The following is a 12,966-nucleotide window of genomic DNA, read 5'->3' as shown; positions in this document are numbered from 1 at the left end:
GCAAAAAGAAAAATGGGGACTTGGAGGTGTAGAGGGATTAGAATAGAGGGATGAGAAAAGAAAAGCATACAATGTAGGAGATTTGAGTTTGTGCGTTCTTCTCCGTGTGTAGTTTGACAGTTGCCCCCGATGTTTTGGTTGTCATGAACGCTCATCTGTTCATTATTTGTGTGTGTGTGTGTGTGTGTGTGTGTGTGTGTGTGTGTGTGTGTGTGTGTGAGTGAGAGTGAGAGAGAACACAGAGTTCTCAGTCCAGAGAATGCTGGTGTTCACCGCAATGATGTGCTAAATGATTCAGCACAAGAGAGCTAACCATGCAAACATGGATTCACCTTTACTTTCAAACGTATGCCAACAGTGTGTGTGTGTTTGTGTTTCAGAACTGCGTGGACGTTACCTTTTCCGTCTGTGCGGCTCTGTAATCCGAATCAGCTCCACATGTTATCCAGGTTTTTATGTGTGGGTGCGTTTGTGTGTGTCAGTGCTTAGCACAGATCTCGCCCCAGGTGTTCCTCCTTGTGTTGGCCCAGCAGGAGAGGGGTGTTTGGGAGGGGGGGGGGGGTGTGTGTTTGTGCTGAAACCTGTCCTACTCCCTTTCAGACACACAGGAACCCACACATCATCAAAAGGAGACTGATGTAGGTCAGTGTCAGAAAACCAGAGAGTTGCAGAAATCCCAATCCGACAATATCCTCTTAGGCTCCTATAGATGAAGAAAAACCTGGAAAATCCAGAATTACTCGCTCGATCCCGGTGTGGTACTTCCGCAATAGAGACCTCAGTGGGAGAATCCAAGAATCCACTTTGCCTGAAGTCCTATTTATGGCGTTTTGATATGATTTCCACATGGCTGTATTCAATGTCTCTCTCTGTAAGTGGAGCAGTTCAAATCGACAGAGAATAGGAATCCTGGAGTCGGCGGTGATCCTCACCTCCCCCTCCTCACCTCCTTCCCCCACCTTCTCTCGCTCCCTCTCCTTTTTGTGTTCCTCCCCCCTCACTCATACAGCTCTATCTCTTCTTATTTGTTCATCTGGCTGTCTGGCTTCCTCCCCTATTGCTTCATTCTTTCACACAGTTTTTTTTTCCCCCCATCCTCTCTCTCTTTCTCTCTCTCTCTCTCTCTCTCATCCCTGACTTCCCGGAGTGATTTCCAGGGTGTGTCACTGTCGATCACGGTGCGATCCGTTGTCTGTCCTCCCACATTGAATTAGTTGTTCATTGATGACCTTGGAGGGCGGTGCAGAGAGGGAGCTATGGTAGAGTAAGCTGGAGGGATGGCTAGAAACCTGCAAAAGAGGAGAAACATAGCGAGTGTGAAGAGAATGAACTGCCTGCGCTGTACATGTGTCCCACTAATGCCGTCTGCTCCCTCGTCGTGTGCACTCACATGAATCACACAAACATCGGATGGAGTCCATTATCACGTTTATGCCTCATCCCACCCTGACCTTCTCTTCCCCCCCAGATATCTACATCCATCCCCCTTTCCACCACTTTCGCCCGTATCGTTCACTCCTCCCAAATGGCTTTTTATACGACACCCTCCCCACCTTGCCGCCCCACTCTTTTTCTCCTCTCTGTCTCCCCGTGCCTCTCTCCCGCTCATCTGCCTGTCAAAGAGAATCAATAGTTCTGAGACCCCCTTAACGCCTCTCAGCAGGCTGAATTGTCTTTCATGCTCACACACACACACACACACACACACACACACACACACACACACACACACACTCTCAGGACCACCAAGCGCACGCACACACAGCACATTCGCGCGTGCTTGAACACACACCACCTCCATCGTTGCTGCCACCACACACACACACACACATCCATTAAGTAGTCATGCAGTGATACTCTCCTGCAAGCACACACAGCCTGTGCATCCCTTTCTCACTCTCTTTTCCAGTCACACACACACACAGTCTAATGAAACAACTGGGCTATTGATCAGCGCCATGAATGTCAGACAGTTCAAAAGTCAAACACACACATGCATGCACACACACGCACTCGCTTGCTTGTCAATCAAACTCCAATAGCCGACACCTTTAAGAAGACAATCTCATTATCTTGCTCTAAAGCTGTGCGCTCACTCTGTGTCTGTGTGTGTTTCTTTGTGAGTGAGTGTGTACATTAGTACAGCTGCTACATATATGCAGCCGGATTTTTTTTTTTCTTCCTGAAAATCTGTGATTACATTTTTCGTCTGTTCATCCCTGCTTCTCCGCCTCTCCTCCTCCGGTGTTCACTTTGCCACTTCAAATGCACAATACAGCTTCTCGGTGTCTTTTTATTCATTTTTTTCAAGTCTCCTTCTGGTTCTTTCATCCTTACTTAACATTTTTTTTATCTTTTTGCCCCCCCCCCGTTAGATGAAAAGGTGGAATTACTAACCTTGTTTTCCAGATCACTCCATCGCGACTCCTGGAACCGTCACATCTCCCTGTCTACGCGGCTCTCTCTCTATCTCAGCTCCGTGGAAAAACACCCATCTCTCTCTCTCTCTCTCTCTCTCTTTCTCTCTCTCTCTCTCCCTCTCTATCGCGCACTGTCTATCCCCCTCACTCGGTCTCGACAGCTGCAGCGCTCTGTCTGCCTCCTCTGTCGCTCTTCCGTCAGGCTGTAGGCTGATTGAATTTTAAGTCATGTTAATCCCACAGAACAGGTACTGAATGAAGGAGGGGACACTGCAAAAAAGAAGGGAGGGAGAGGGAGAGAGCAAAAATAGCAGAATGCAGGGAGTAAGCTGCTTTGTATTTTTAGAAATCTCCTCTCTCCTTCAGGGTGGTTTTCTCCAGTTTCTTTTTCCCCCCTTCACTTGTCCTGACTCCACCTAGTCACTTCCCTTCATCTATCCATTGTATCCTCTTGCTTTTCCCTTGATTCTTTTGGCTTTCTTTGTCCTTATCTCGTGGAGAAGAGTGTGTGATCTGGCTCCGTCTGTGGCAAAAAACAGACTGAGGGAGAGAGAGAGAGAAAAGAGAGAGACGGAGGGAGTCATGAAGATGAGGAGCCGGAGAGAGAGGGGAGGGGTGGGGGTGGGGGGGGACTGGATGGAGGAGAGAGCTCTTTACTCAAGTATTTTACTTGAGCATTTCCATTTTATACAAATACATAATTACTTACCCTTCGTCAGACTTCCAAACTGAAACATTTGGACCAGTTTTTAAAGATCGATGTCTGCAGTAGGGCCAATTTGGCTTTTGGTTGAATGCCAAAATCAAAGTAGGGAAGGCGCAAAGCGTCGAGAAGCAGACAAAAGCATGGAGTTTTCCCACAGTGGGAACAACTATGGACAGTGGATTTTCCCCTCTCTGGGTTGGAAGTGAGTTACTGCCCCAAGCGAAGGAGTTCAAGTATCTCGGGGTCTGGTTCAGGGGCGGCTGTAAAATGGAGCGGGAGATGGACGGGCCGTTTTGGTCTGGCGCCAGCAGGGATGCAGGACCGTTATGGTTCAAGAGGGAGCTGTGCCGGAAGGCAAAGCTCTCGATTTACCAGTCCATTTAGTCCCGACCCTCACCCATGTTCATGAGCTTTGGGGAGTGACCAAAAATAACTGTCATCGCGGTTACAAGCGGCCAAATGTAGCTTCCTCGGTGGTGTGGCTGGGTTCAGCATTAGTGACGGGGAGAGGAGCTCAGGCATCCAGAGGGGGCTCAGAGTAGAGCCGCTGCTCCTCCACGTCCAAAGGGACCAGTGGAGGTGGTTCAGGCACCTGATCAGGATCCTCCTGATCGCATACCTTTTTATAGATTTTCAGGCACGTCCATCTGGTAAGAGGCACTGGGGGAACAAGCTGGAGAGATTATACGTCTCATCTGGCTTGGGAACGCCTCAGGGTGTCCCCAGAAGGAGCTGGACATTGCTTCAGGAGAGAGGGGTTTCTGGAATCCTCTGCTGAGTCAGCTGTTCCCATGATGGTTATAAGTGGATGGAAATGGATGTGAAAATGAGTTGTGTGAAAAGAGCTTAAGAGAGAAGTGATATATAATAATTTCACCCTCTTTAAGGGGCCATTCTGCATATTGAATACTGCTACTTTCGATGCATGAAGAAAACTTTTGTGGTAATACTTCTTTTTCTTTCACTCTTCAATTCAGACTTTTACTTGTAAGAGTATTCTTACCCTGTGAAATTAGCGCTTTTGATTGAGTAAAGGATCTGAGCACATCTTCACCACAGATGTAGGGTTGGGAGGAGGGGGGGGGGGGGGGGGTTAGGAGCAGAAGGAAGGAGAGATGGAGGAAGGTGGAGGAGATAAAAGTCTGCTGGTATGACAAGGGGAAGCGAAGCTCTCGGTGCCTCGGGCAACTCTGGGTCAGGCCGGGATGAGCGGGGGCGCAAAGACGGTTGATTAAGAAAGGGTGAGCACATGAGTGGTGACGTGTGAGGAACGGGAGGCAGGGGCGAGAGAGAGAGAGGGGAGGCCGAGGATCTCTGGGGCGTGAGGGAGATAAGTGAGGAAGAGAGGGGTTAGTGAGGGATAGAGGGGGAGGAGCGGATGGAGTGATAGCACGGTGATGGGGAAAGTGTAGCTGATACAACTTCAAACAGTGTTCGAGCGCTTGATTTCCCCACCGCGCCGATGGCTGCTGGGGAAATAGGCGTTAAATGGAAAGCGAGTGCGTGTGCGTGTGCCCCGCGATCCGAGGCAGAACCTCAAACGTCGGAGATATTGGGTGTTGGAATTAGGTCGTTTTCCTACATTCACATACGTGCGGGTCCATTTCGTCAACACAATCACACACCAGAAAGAAAGAAGAGAGGGCAGGGATTTGGTTGTGTTATGGATGGATTGGTTTTTCCATGTGTCACAATTTCCACCCAGCAGTTCATTTTTGTCCTTCTATCACCTCTTGATCTTCTAAATATTTCTCAATCTGTGCCTCCCCCTCCCTATTCATCTCTCCCTGAAGCATTTACCTCTCATCCCACTGTCACGCATCGCAGTGCATCTTCTTGAATTTATTTTTCATCCCTTTGCTTTCTCCCTCTTTACCCCCCTGCTGTTGGCCAGCGTATCTTTTAACCTATAGGCCAGACCTCCCTAAAAGCAAGGTCCAGTAAAGAGAAGTCTGATGTATCATTTGGCCCAAACGTATCCCGTTAACGGAGCGCGGCTTAAACGGATCGTTGCTTCACGATTAATCAAACGTCTACTGGTTTGGCACCAAGTCCTCTCGTCGGTGAGAGTGACCTTGCTGAATGAAATAAACTAAACGTGACCTACTGCTTGGTGATGGATGGAGTGAGTTCACCAGTCAGGAGAAAATGTCATCACTGACTTGCTCCTTCAAGGAGTGTGTCCAGCCACTTTAATTCAGGGCAACTCCTAATAGGTTTACCGGCAGATATGATTACATTTAGATACATTAAACAACCGTGTCAAGGATTTTGTGTCCTCAGAAAACATTTCCTGTGATCACAGATCAGTCGTGTTGAAGTCGGACAAAGTTAAAACGCTTGGACTGAGAACTAAACAGGGAGACTGGCAGGATCTTTTTTTTTTTCGTTGGTCCTGAGCACTGCTGCCCTTAATCAGAACGAGGGCAGACCCGCTCTGGTTCGGTCAGGCTAAATTAGCCCTCAAAGTGAGAACAGTTGCAGGGGAGTCGGCCTGCTGACCCTGGGCTGAACTAATCCATCGACTTTATTTTCTGCTGCAAATTGGTTCACCGGTCAACTTGCTGGTGGTGTCGGCAAACAAATATTCCTGTGGCTCACTCGGGTGCATGCTGACACTGATTGCTGAATAACAAGCTTTTGATACCACACGGTATCTCAGATGTGCACGTTTGCTCGACATGGTCAAGTATTTGGACATCCACACTTTTTTTTTTTTTTTTGCTCTTTGCTCCGGCACAGTGGAATTGAAATGAAACAATGACCACGCTTTGTGGTTTAAGTGCTGACGTAGAATATGTGCCCAATATATGCTGTAGATGGGGAAAACTCTCAAGCACCCTGAACGCTGAGATTCAGCTATTTAAAGATATCCTTGAGGAGTTTTAGTAACTCCAAGTAGTGCTATGGAGCAGTTTTCCCCCGTTCTGTTTGTCTCGTGAACGTGAACAAGTACCCACGTGCACGCACATTTGCACGCTGGTGACAGTGTTGTCAGATCAGATTGACAGTTTTAGGCCCAATCACAACTTAAAACCCGCCCATTTCCATAAAAAAACCTTGCCAAATGTTGACATAAGCATTGCATCTAACCGCCCAATGCTGTATTCCCCAGCCCAGCTTAGTCGAAAGTACCCCAACTGGGCAGAAACCAGCCCAATCTGGCAGCATCTGGCCGTCTAATTAGTGGTGTTACCCAACTCCACTGATCCACAGGTGGCAGTAACTCAGCCGAGGCAAAGATAAAGAAGACGTGATCAAGTACACGTGGATGTAAACAAAGCAGGATTTGAAATACCTCCATAAATCTTCTTTGTAGATGTTTTATGAGGAAGGAAAATGCATTCGGCACATTTGTTAGGCCTCAGATGTGGAGCTGAAGAAAGTGTCCTTGCCAGCAGCATAAGTGTATGAGAGACAGACGGACATCTGTGCGTTGAGATACAAAAGCGGCCCAAATGAAGCGAGTCTACACCTCTCCTCCATTTAATGTGGAGCCTTTCGGCTGGTTTGCCATCAAGTGAGGACATTTTGTGTGTGTGTGTGTGTGTGTGTGTGTGTGTGTGTGTGTGTGTGTGTATATGAGTCGCATTGGGTTTGTGCGACACGGTGGCTAAACATGAGCACTAGAACACACAAGAACAAACACGCGCTCAGAGGGAGCGCCTGACCTGTGCACACTCGTCAAACATAATCACCGGTGTGTCAAGGGCTTCCATTCACACCCCCCCACCCACACATATCCACTTCACACACACGCGACATACATTCCGCACAATACCTCTGCGAGCGTTGCGTAGCGCGCTCACGCACAGACCGTGATTGAACATACACACACACATGCACTCACTCAAGAGATTGGCAGGAGCACAAGATTACACCCGCAATAACACCACACAAATCAGGTGCACAGCCTGCAGTTAGACGCACACGCCTCTTACAAGGCTAAATGAAACACGCACACATGGTCAGATGTGAAGTCAGGGGTAAATGGTGTGGAGGTTTAGACAGAAGTGCAGGTCCCCCGCTATTTGTCTCAATCTCTGGGCTAATTCGAGACAAGGACAGACGCGCCCAGTCACACCCACACACACACACAACAGCCACACGACCCAGCCTTCTCATTTTGCTCTTGACGCCATTTACATGTTGTTGTGATTTTATTTCTTTCCTCTGCGTCGGTGTTTTCCACAATGACTTCCCACTTACTGCTGGGCCGTTTCCACAGCCGTCGGCAGCAGTCGATGAGGTACGAGGGAAACACGCTCGGCCCCATTTCTCTATATTGCTTTAAGCGTTAATAACTGGACTGCATACGCTCAGACGCACAGTGAAGACACAGGGCCGAAATGACTTAAGCAAACATGCAAGCCAAATGTGTTCCTTTCATGCATTGTGTTCTGCTGGAATATAAAGTGGAAATAACAAACAATGTATAAGAGAAAGCTAATAAAACGTTCTCTTTGTGTGTGTGTGGGGGCTGGTACTTAAACTAATCTATACAGAAATGCAATGGGCTGTGCAGGAGAAAGAAGAAAAAAAAAACATTGTTAAATGTCGAAATAGAAAGCTGGGAGGTGCAAATGAAAAGATTGCAAATTAGATTTTGTTTGTTGATTGTTTCGCCTCATACGAGCGGCACTTTCTTGGCATTAGTTCTGGAAGGATTGCATGAATGTGTGTCTGTGTGTGTATAACAGAAAGAAGCTGTCAGTTCACTGAGGAATTTCCATGCATATAATTATCAGATTATAGCCGATAATCGGCGTGAAGAACTACTCCGATGAACATTCTTTGATGGCTTGCATATTGAACTGCTCCATTAATACCGCTGTCTCTGTGCTGCGATGCGCCGTTCGTATTACAATGCATTGTGGTGCTTTGGTGCCTGGCTGTCTTCGTTTGAACGTTGCAGTTGAACTCTTCTTCGAGTCGTTCTTTTAACGCTATCGAGCACGTTCGCCGCGACTTGCACACGAAGTCTATCCGCGGCCTAGAGAGTGCCTCACCAGCCTCACCAGCTGACATCTTTGGCATCTGCCATCAAGCAGTTGGAGCGCCGTGTGTGTTTTGCAAAAAAAAAAGCTGCCTCAAACTCTCAAAAGAAGAGTCATGGCTGGATTAAGGTGTTTACGTGACTGGAAGGCCCCCTTTTTAAAATAATGCATCTAAAATTTGCACAGCGCTTTCTGTCATTAAGCGAGAAGAATAGCGTTAACGGAGTCGGAGCGTACTGTTTACATGGGCGCCACCTCAGTCACATTGCCACTGTAATCGCATTACCAATTTGGATTATTGGCTGTGCGGGTAAACACGGCTAATAGACGTTTCTCACAGTGGGACACTTTGACTTGTTAAATACAGGTGTAACTAATAACGTTAAGAAATGACTGCAGTTTTTTGGCACAGCCGACTGGAACGGCGTTGGATGGAGCGGCCGTTTCAGCACCGCGGACAGCACCTCGTGATGAGAACACGCGTACGGAGGAGCAGGAGCCCATGTGGACACCTATAAACACTGCCGAGAAAATCACAAGCAACCAAGATAAGGCTATGAAACACTCAAATAAATAATGCATGATGTTCTGTGCTGAGAAAATCGGTTATAGCACATTCTGTAAATAAGAGGCGGATATTAGTCATTTAGTGTCCCGGGCTCCCCCATGTCCCTGGAAATAGATACTATGGATGTTTTGGGATTAAAGGCGTCACGCTGCGCCATAGATGGAAGGGAATGATTAAATATGGTCTTGTTGGTCGAGTCAACATTTCCTATATTGGTTTAGCTCTTTAAGCAGGAGTCCAGCTTTCTTTGCTCAATATCTATTAGCGCGGCGCGGATGAATCACCTCCTGACTTCTGACAGGAGTCTCCGACACAGAGAGGCCCATTAGATGAGATGCTTTGATGATGATGATGATGATGGCAAATGGAGACCGGTTGAATTGGATGTGATACGGGGAGAGACACGCTGCTTCACTTTGAACTCCGATTCACATTCTAATTCACCGAATCCTGTTTTGCGTGCCCTCGTAGCCTTTCTCCTCAAGTAACCCTGAGGTTGTTGCGACATACGAGGCAGAGAGTTTGTTTAAAGCAACAGGGACATTAACTGAGGCGAAAGATACGTGAGCAGAACCTGGTGAAACACCTTTTTTAGAATTGAAAGTGACATTTTTAATGAAAATAAATGTGCTTAAAGTGCACAATAACATGTGGAGAATGATGAGAAGGTATTAACTGTGGAAAATAAATGTATTCTAATTATCTATGAATTATATCATCCGATTTTAGATTTTTCTCTCTTCTATTTGTTCCGTAACTGCTTACACCAGAAAAATATTCCACCCGACCTCTGACCTATTTAGCTGCCGTCATCATGCGGCTGAACTAAGTGTGTGTTTTCCTGTGTTGTTATAAACAGCCCTATCTGCTCTAGTGTGGGGAAGCATTTGTCACTGAGAGTGCTGATACTTCGAGGACATTTTGTAACATTCGCAGCCCAAACCCGACACAAAAATGTGTTTGAAGTGGTACAGTATATGGTTCTCGAGTGTGCAGTGTGTACTCGCTAATTCGACTGGCAAAGGGTTGTTCAGTGTGCTGCAGTTTTTCTATAGGACTTGAAATTGAAGGTCACACCTGCTCAATGCCAGCACTATAGATACCTTTATTTCGCTTCATGTTTGCTGTTTATTTTCCCAGTTTCGTTCTACTCTGTCATTTTTTTCTGTACCGCACCTCGACGGTTTATGAACTTCATTTGCTGTTTTTTTTTTTTTTTTGGTTTTTTTTTCACACCTCAGTTGATTTCTTTGTTTATTTACAGCAACACCTCAGCTCTTGATCTCTTTAAAATGTGTCTCTGGATCCAAAATGAGTCACAGGCATTGTTGGGAAGATGCCGAGCAGAAGTAATGAGACGTCTGATAATGAATGGTGACATGATGTCGATTTTATACCTGAAGGGAGATAAAAGTACGGTTTTAGGCTGAAGTGTCCATTACATCTTATAGTTGGTGTATCTTGTAACATCGTGATTATAGGCCAATATTAGTCTTCAAATTAAGAACTACCACCGCTTAGATGTTATTAGTGGTGTTCTACATGGTGGTGATATACAACCCTGGGTCTACACACACACTATGGGGTCTCACAGCAAGACTATGAGCTCCTGAGTTTACTTTTTTTTTTCCCAAACTTCATCCTGCTGTGAGTTTGTTCATTATAAATACCCAAGTGACTCCAGTCGGGGAGTTAGCATTCATAGCACGTCGCTGCAACCCGCTGCTGGAGCTGCTGGGAGAGAAAATGTTAAACTACCCATCAACCGTAAAACAGAAATGACGGCTCACTTTTGACAGGTCAACAAGTATCCACGGATGTGAGTAACGGTCGACCAAAAGAGCTGCCGTAACAACTTCCTGTCATCAAAAGCCACTGCCTGAAGCTCATCTGTTGCCGATGAACAGTGGACTAAAAACGATAAAGTGTGATTATCCAAATGAAATCCATCGTACTGCCCACGGGTTTGGAGCATGAGAGGTGCTCTTCTCCCTGTTAAAGGATAATCTGTCCGTCGGATCATCTGTTTTTATTGTAGAATATCAGTAATATGATCATATTTCGACCAAATCGGCCCCAGCTCTACTTCTGGATGGAGTCTATGTGGCAGCGGTGGTAATAGGGTTTATTGAGCTGGGACCCCACAGTGAAACTATGAATTCCCAATCTTTTCTTCAGGCTCCAAAAGGTTGAAGATCTCCTGCTGCTTCATGCCATCTCAAACCTCTCTGCAGGAGCCCTGGTTCAGTTTGTATTTTTGTCAGCGGGGAGTTGTATGATTTTCAGAAATATAAACGATTTGTTGGTGTCTGTATAGTTTTAAAAAACATTAAAACATCAGATGTAAATGCATTGGCGCGTGCGGTCTCAGCACTGAATGAGAAGTGATCGTGACACACAAAGAGCGAGGTGATCATTCACAAGTACAAGTGTAATTAACACGGAGCACCAGCCGCCCGCTAACGCAGTCTGAGACGACTCACGCTGTGGGTTTGTGTGAGTTCATCACGAGCGGTTTAATGCGTCACAGGCCTACCGCTTAAGGATTCCCAAAATACCACTAGGTAGCTCTCCGTTTTAATAAGCCTGCGTCTCAGGGTCCCTATAAGAGGCCTCCTTTTAGCCGGTTCAGCTCAGTCTGAGTCACACTGTTTAAAGATGACACATCACGCGTCGGTTTTGATCCCCGGTGAATGCATCTCCCCTGGTGGTAAAGAAACTGTCGTCGTGCAACGATGTTTCAAGAACATCTAAAAGTCAATTATGTGTAGTCATGCAAACATGGCATATTTTGTGTGTGAAAAGCACCTTTGTTGTATCCACTTTACCTTACCCTGCTTCTCCTTCTGCTTCAGCGGGTAATTGTCGACATTACTTTTAGCGGTCTGAACTTGGCAACCTCTGTGAATAAGCCGGGACACGGAGGTGGTTAGAGCTGTAGTTACATTTCAGAGAGCTCGAGGAAAAGAACGTCAGTCAAAACAAGCTATTTTGTAGCTGCGAAGCATTTGCTTTTTTGGACCGCTGACACATTGACTGGTGCTTTTTAGCTGTAAATGCGTTCTCTCTCGAAGGTGTTTAACATCGGGGCAAATTGGTGAGTTTACTGTTCATGCTTTCGATCTGAAAATGTAGTTCTCCTATTGAACACCGGAGGTATGTTATACATGTCTTGACAACAGTGCAATAGCTGCTACGTTTCCCCCTTGACGTCCTTTGTCTAGGATGTCTGGCTAGTTCAGCACCATGGACGGCGCCCTATTCAACTCGGAGAGGCAGCTGAAAGCACATTAAGCAAGTCCTCCCCGTTACTGAGTTTTAAAGTCCGTCTCTGACATATTCTCAAAGCGTCCTCCTTTTGTTCCTTTACATCTGTTTTTGAAGGGGGTCATAGCTGGACTGTAGCATGGACTGGTCCTCATGAAACCTCAGGTACACCGATGCAAAACTCTCATGCTAGAAGGAGATAATAAAAAAAAAAGTTTTAATATTTTGGCAGATGTCTTCGTACCCTATGAGCTTATTTCTAATGGAAATATGTCTGGCCAAAGCTCCCCTTGATGAACCCCAAGGTGAGCACTGAGCGGTGATGGAAGTTATTACCAGGAAGATCACCAATCAGAGGTTTTATTTCACTGAGGAAGGAGCCCCTTGCTAAATGCAAAATGCCAGATTTTTAGGCACAGCCATGAAATAGTCTTGCTTGAATCTGGGTCAGGTGGTGAGACGCGGTTGAGGAGCTTTCGGAGGGAGACGAGATGAGAGGTACTCGGACTGCTGGCACTTTTCCTTTTGGCGTTAATGAACATTTTTTCACGGTTGTAAAGAATTGGATGAAGATGGTTGTCATGGTGAATAGCAGTTGGTTGCTTACCAAGGAAGCGGAGAAGAGGTGAGAAATAAAGAGCAAATCAGTGAGCAAAGGAACCACACAGAGAATTAAAGCATGACCCCGGAGTTAAGAGGAGGAGAGGAAATTGAAAAGAAGCCCAGAGGTGAGAAGTGGTCACAGTGTTTTATTTTTTTTGTCACATTAGCGTAGACCGTGATCGTCAGTGCTGTCGCCTTCATCTGTTCATTCTTCCTCGGGACGCAGGGACGGATTCACGCGCGCAGATACGGAGGCAAAGACAACAGTGGTAACAGTTTTTGTCACCGTGTGCTTGTTTCTCTGTGCGTGTTTGTAGGCCCACACATGTCCACGCGAGTTTACATTCACTCCTCTGGCTGTGTGTGTGTGTGTGTGTGTGTGTGTGTGTGTGTGTGTGTGTGTGT

At 46.5% G+C, this 12,966-nt stretch overlaps 2 protein-coding genes across 4 annotated transcripts in view; one reads left to right on the top strand and one right to left on the bottom strand.

The window, feature by feature from the left end:
- LOC116385613 (leucine-rich repeat and fibronectin type-III domain-containing protein 4) overlaps positions 1–2,953 on the bottom strand; it is a 37,737-nt gene extending 34,784 nt beyond the window's left edge. The window contains exons 1-2 of the mRNA XM_031851257.1: positions 2,398–2,953; positions 398–1,289 (exon numbers count right to left, since the gene is read on the bottom strand). The gene's annotated coding sequence lies outside the window, so the exon portion shown is untranslated. The remainder of the gene's footprint in view (positions 1–397; positions 1,290–2,397) is intronic.
- The window catches only part of pcxb (pyruvate carboxylase b), a 268,431-nt gene that overhangs the window by 197,177 nt on the left and 58,288 nt on the right, over positions 1–12,966 (top strand). The gene's annotated exons all lie outside the window — the stretch shown is intronic.

This window comes from Anarrhichthys ocellatus, unplaced genomic scaffold (genome assembly GCF_004355925.1).
Source record: "Anarrhichthys ocellatus isolate YVR2014 unplaced genomic scaffold, GSC_Weel_1.0 scaffold11, whole genome shotgun sequence".
Lineage (NCBI taxonomy): Eukaryota > Metazoa > Chordata > Actinopteri > Perciformes > Anarhichadidae > Anarrhichthys > Anarrhichthys ocellatus.
The sequence above is the reverse complement of the archived record's forward strand: the minus strand, read 5'-3'. Positions and strand labels throughout refer to the sequence as shown.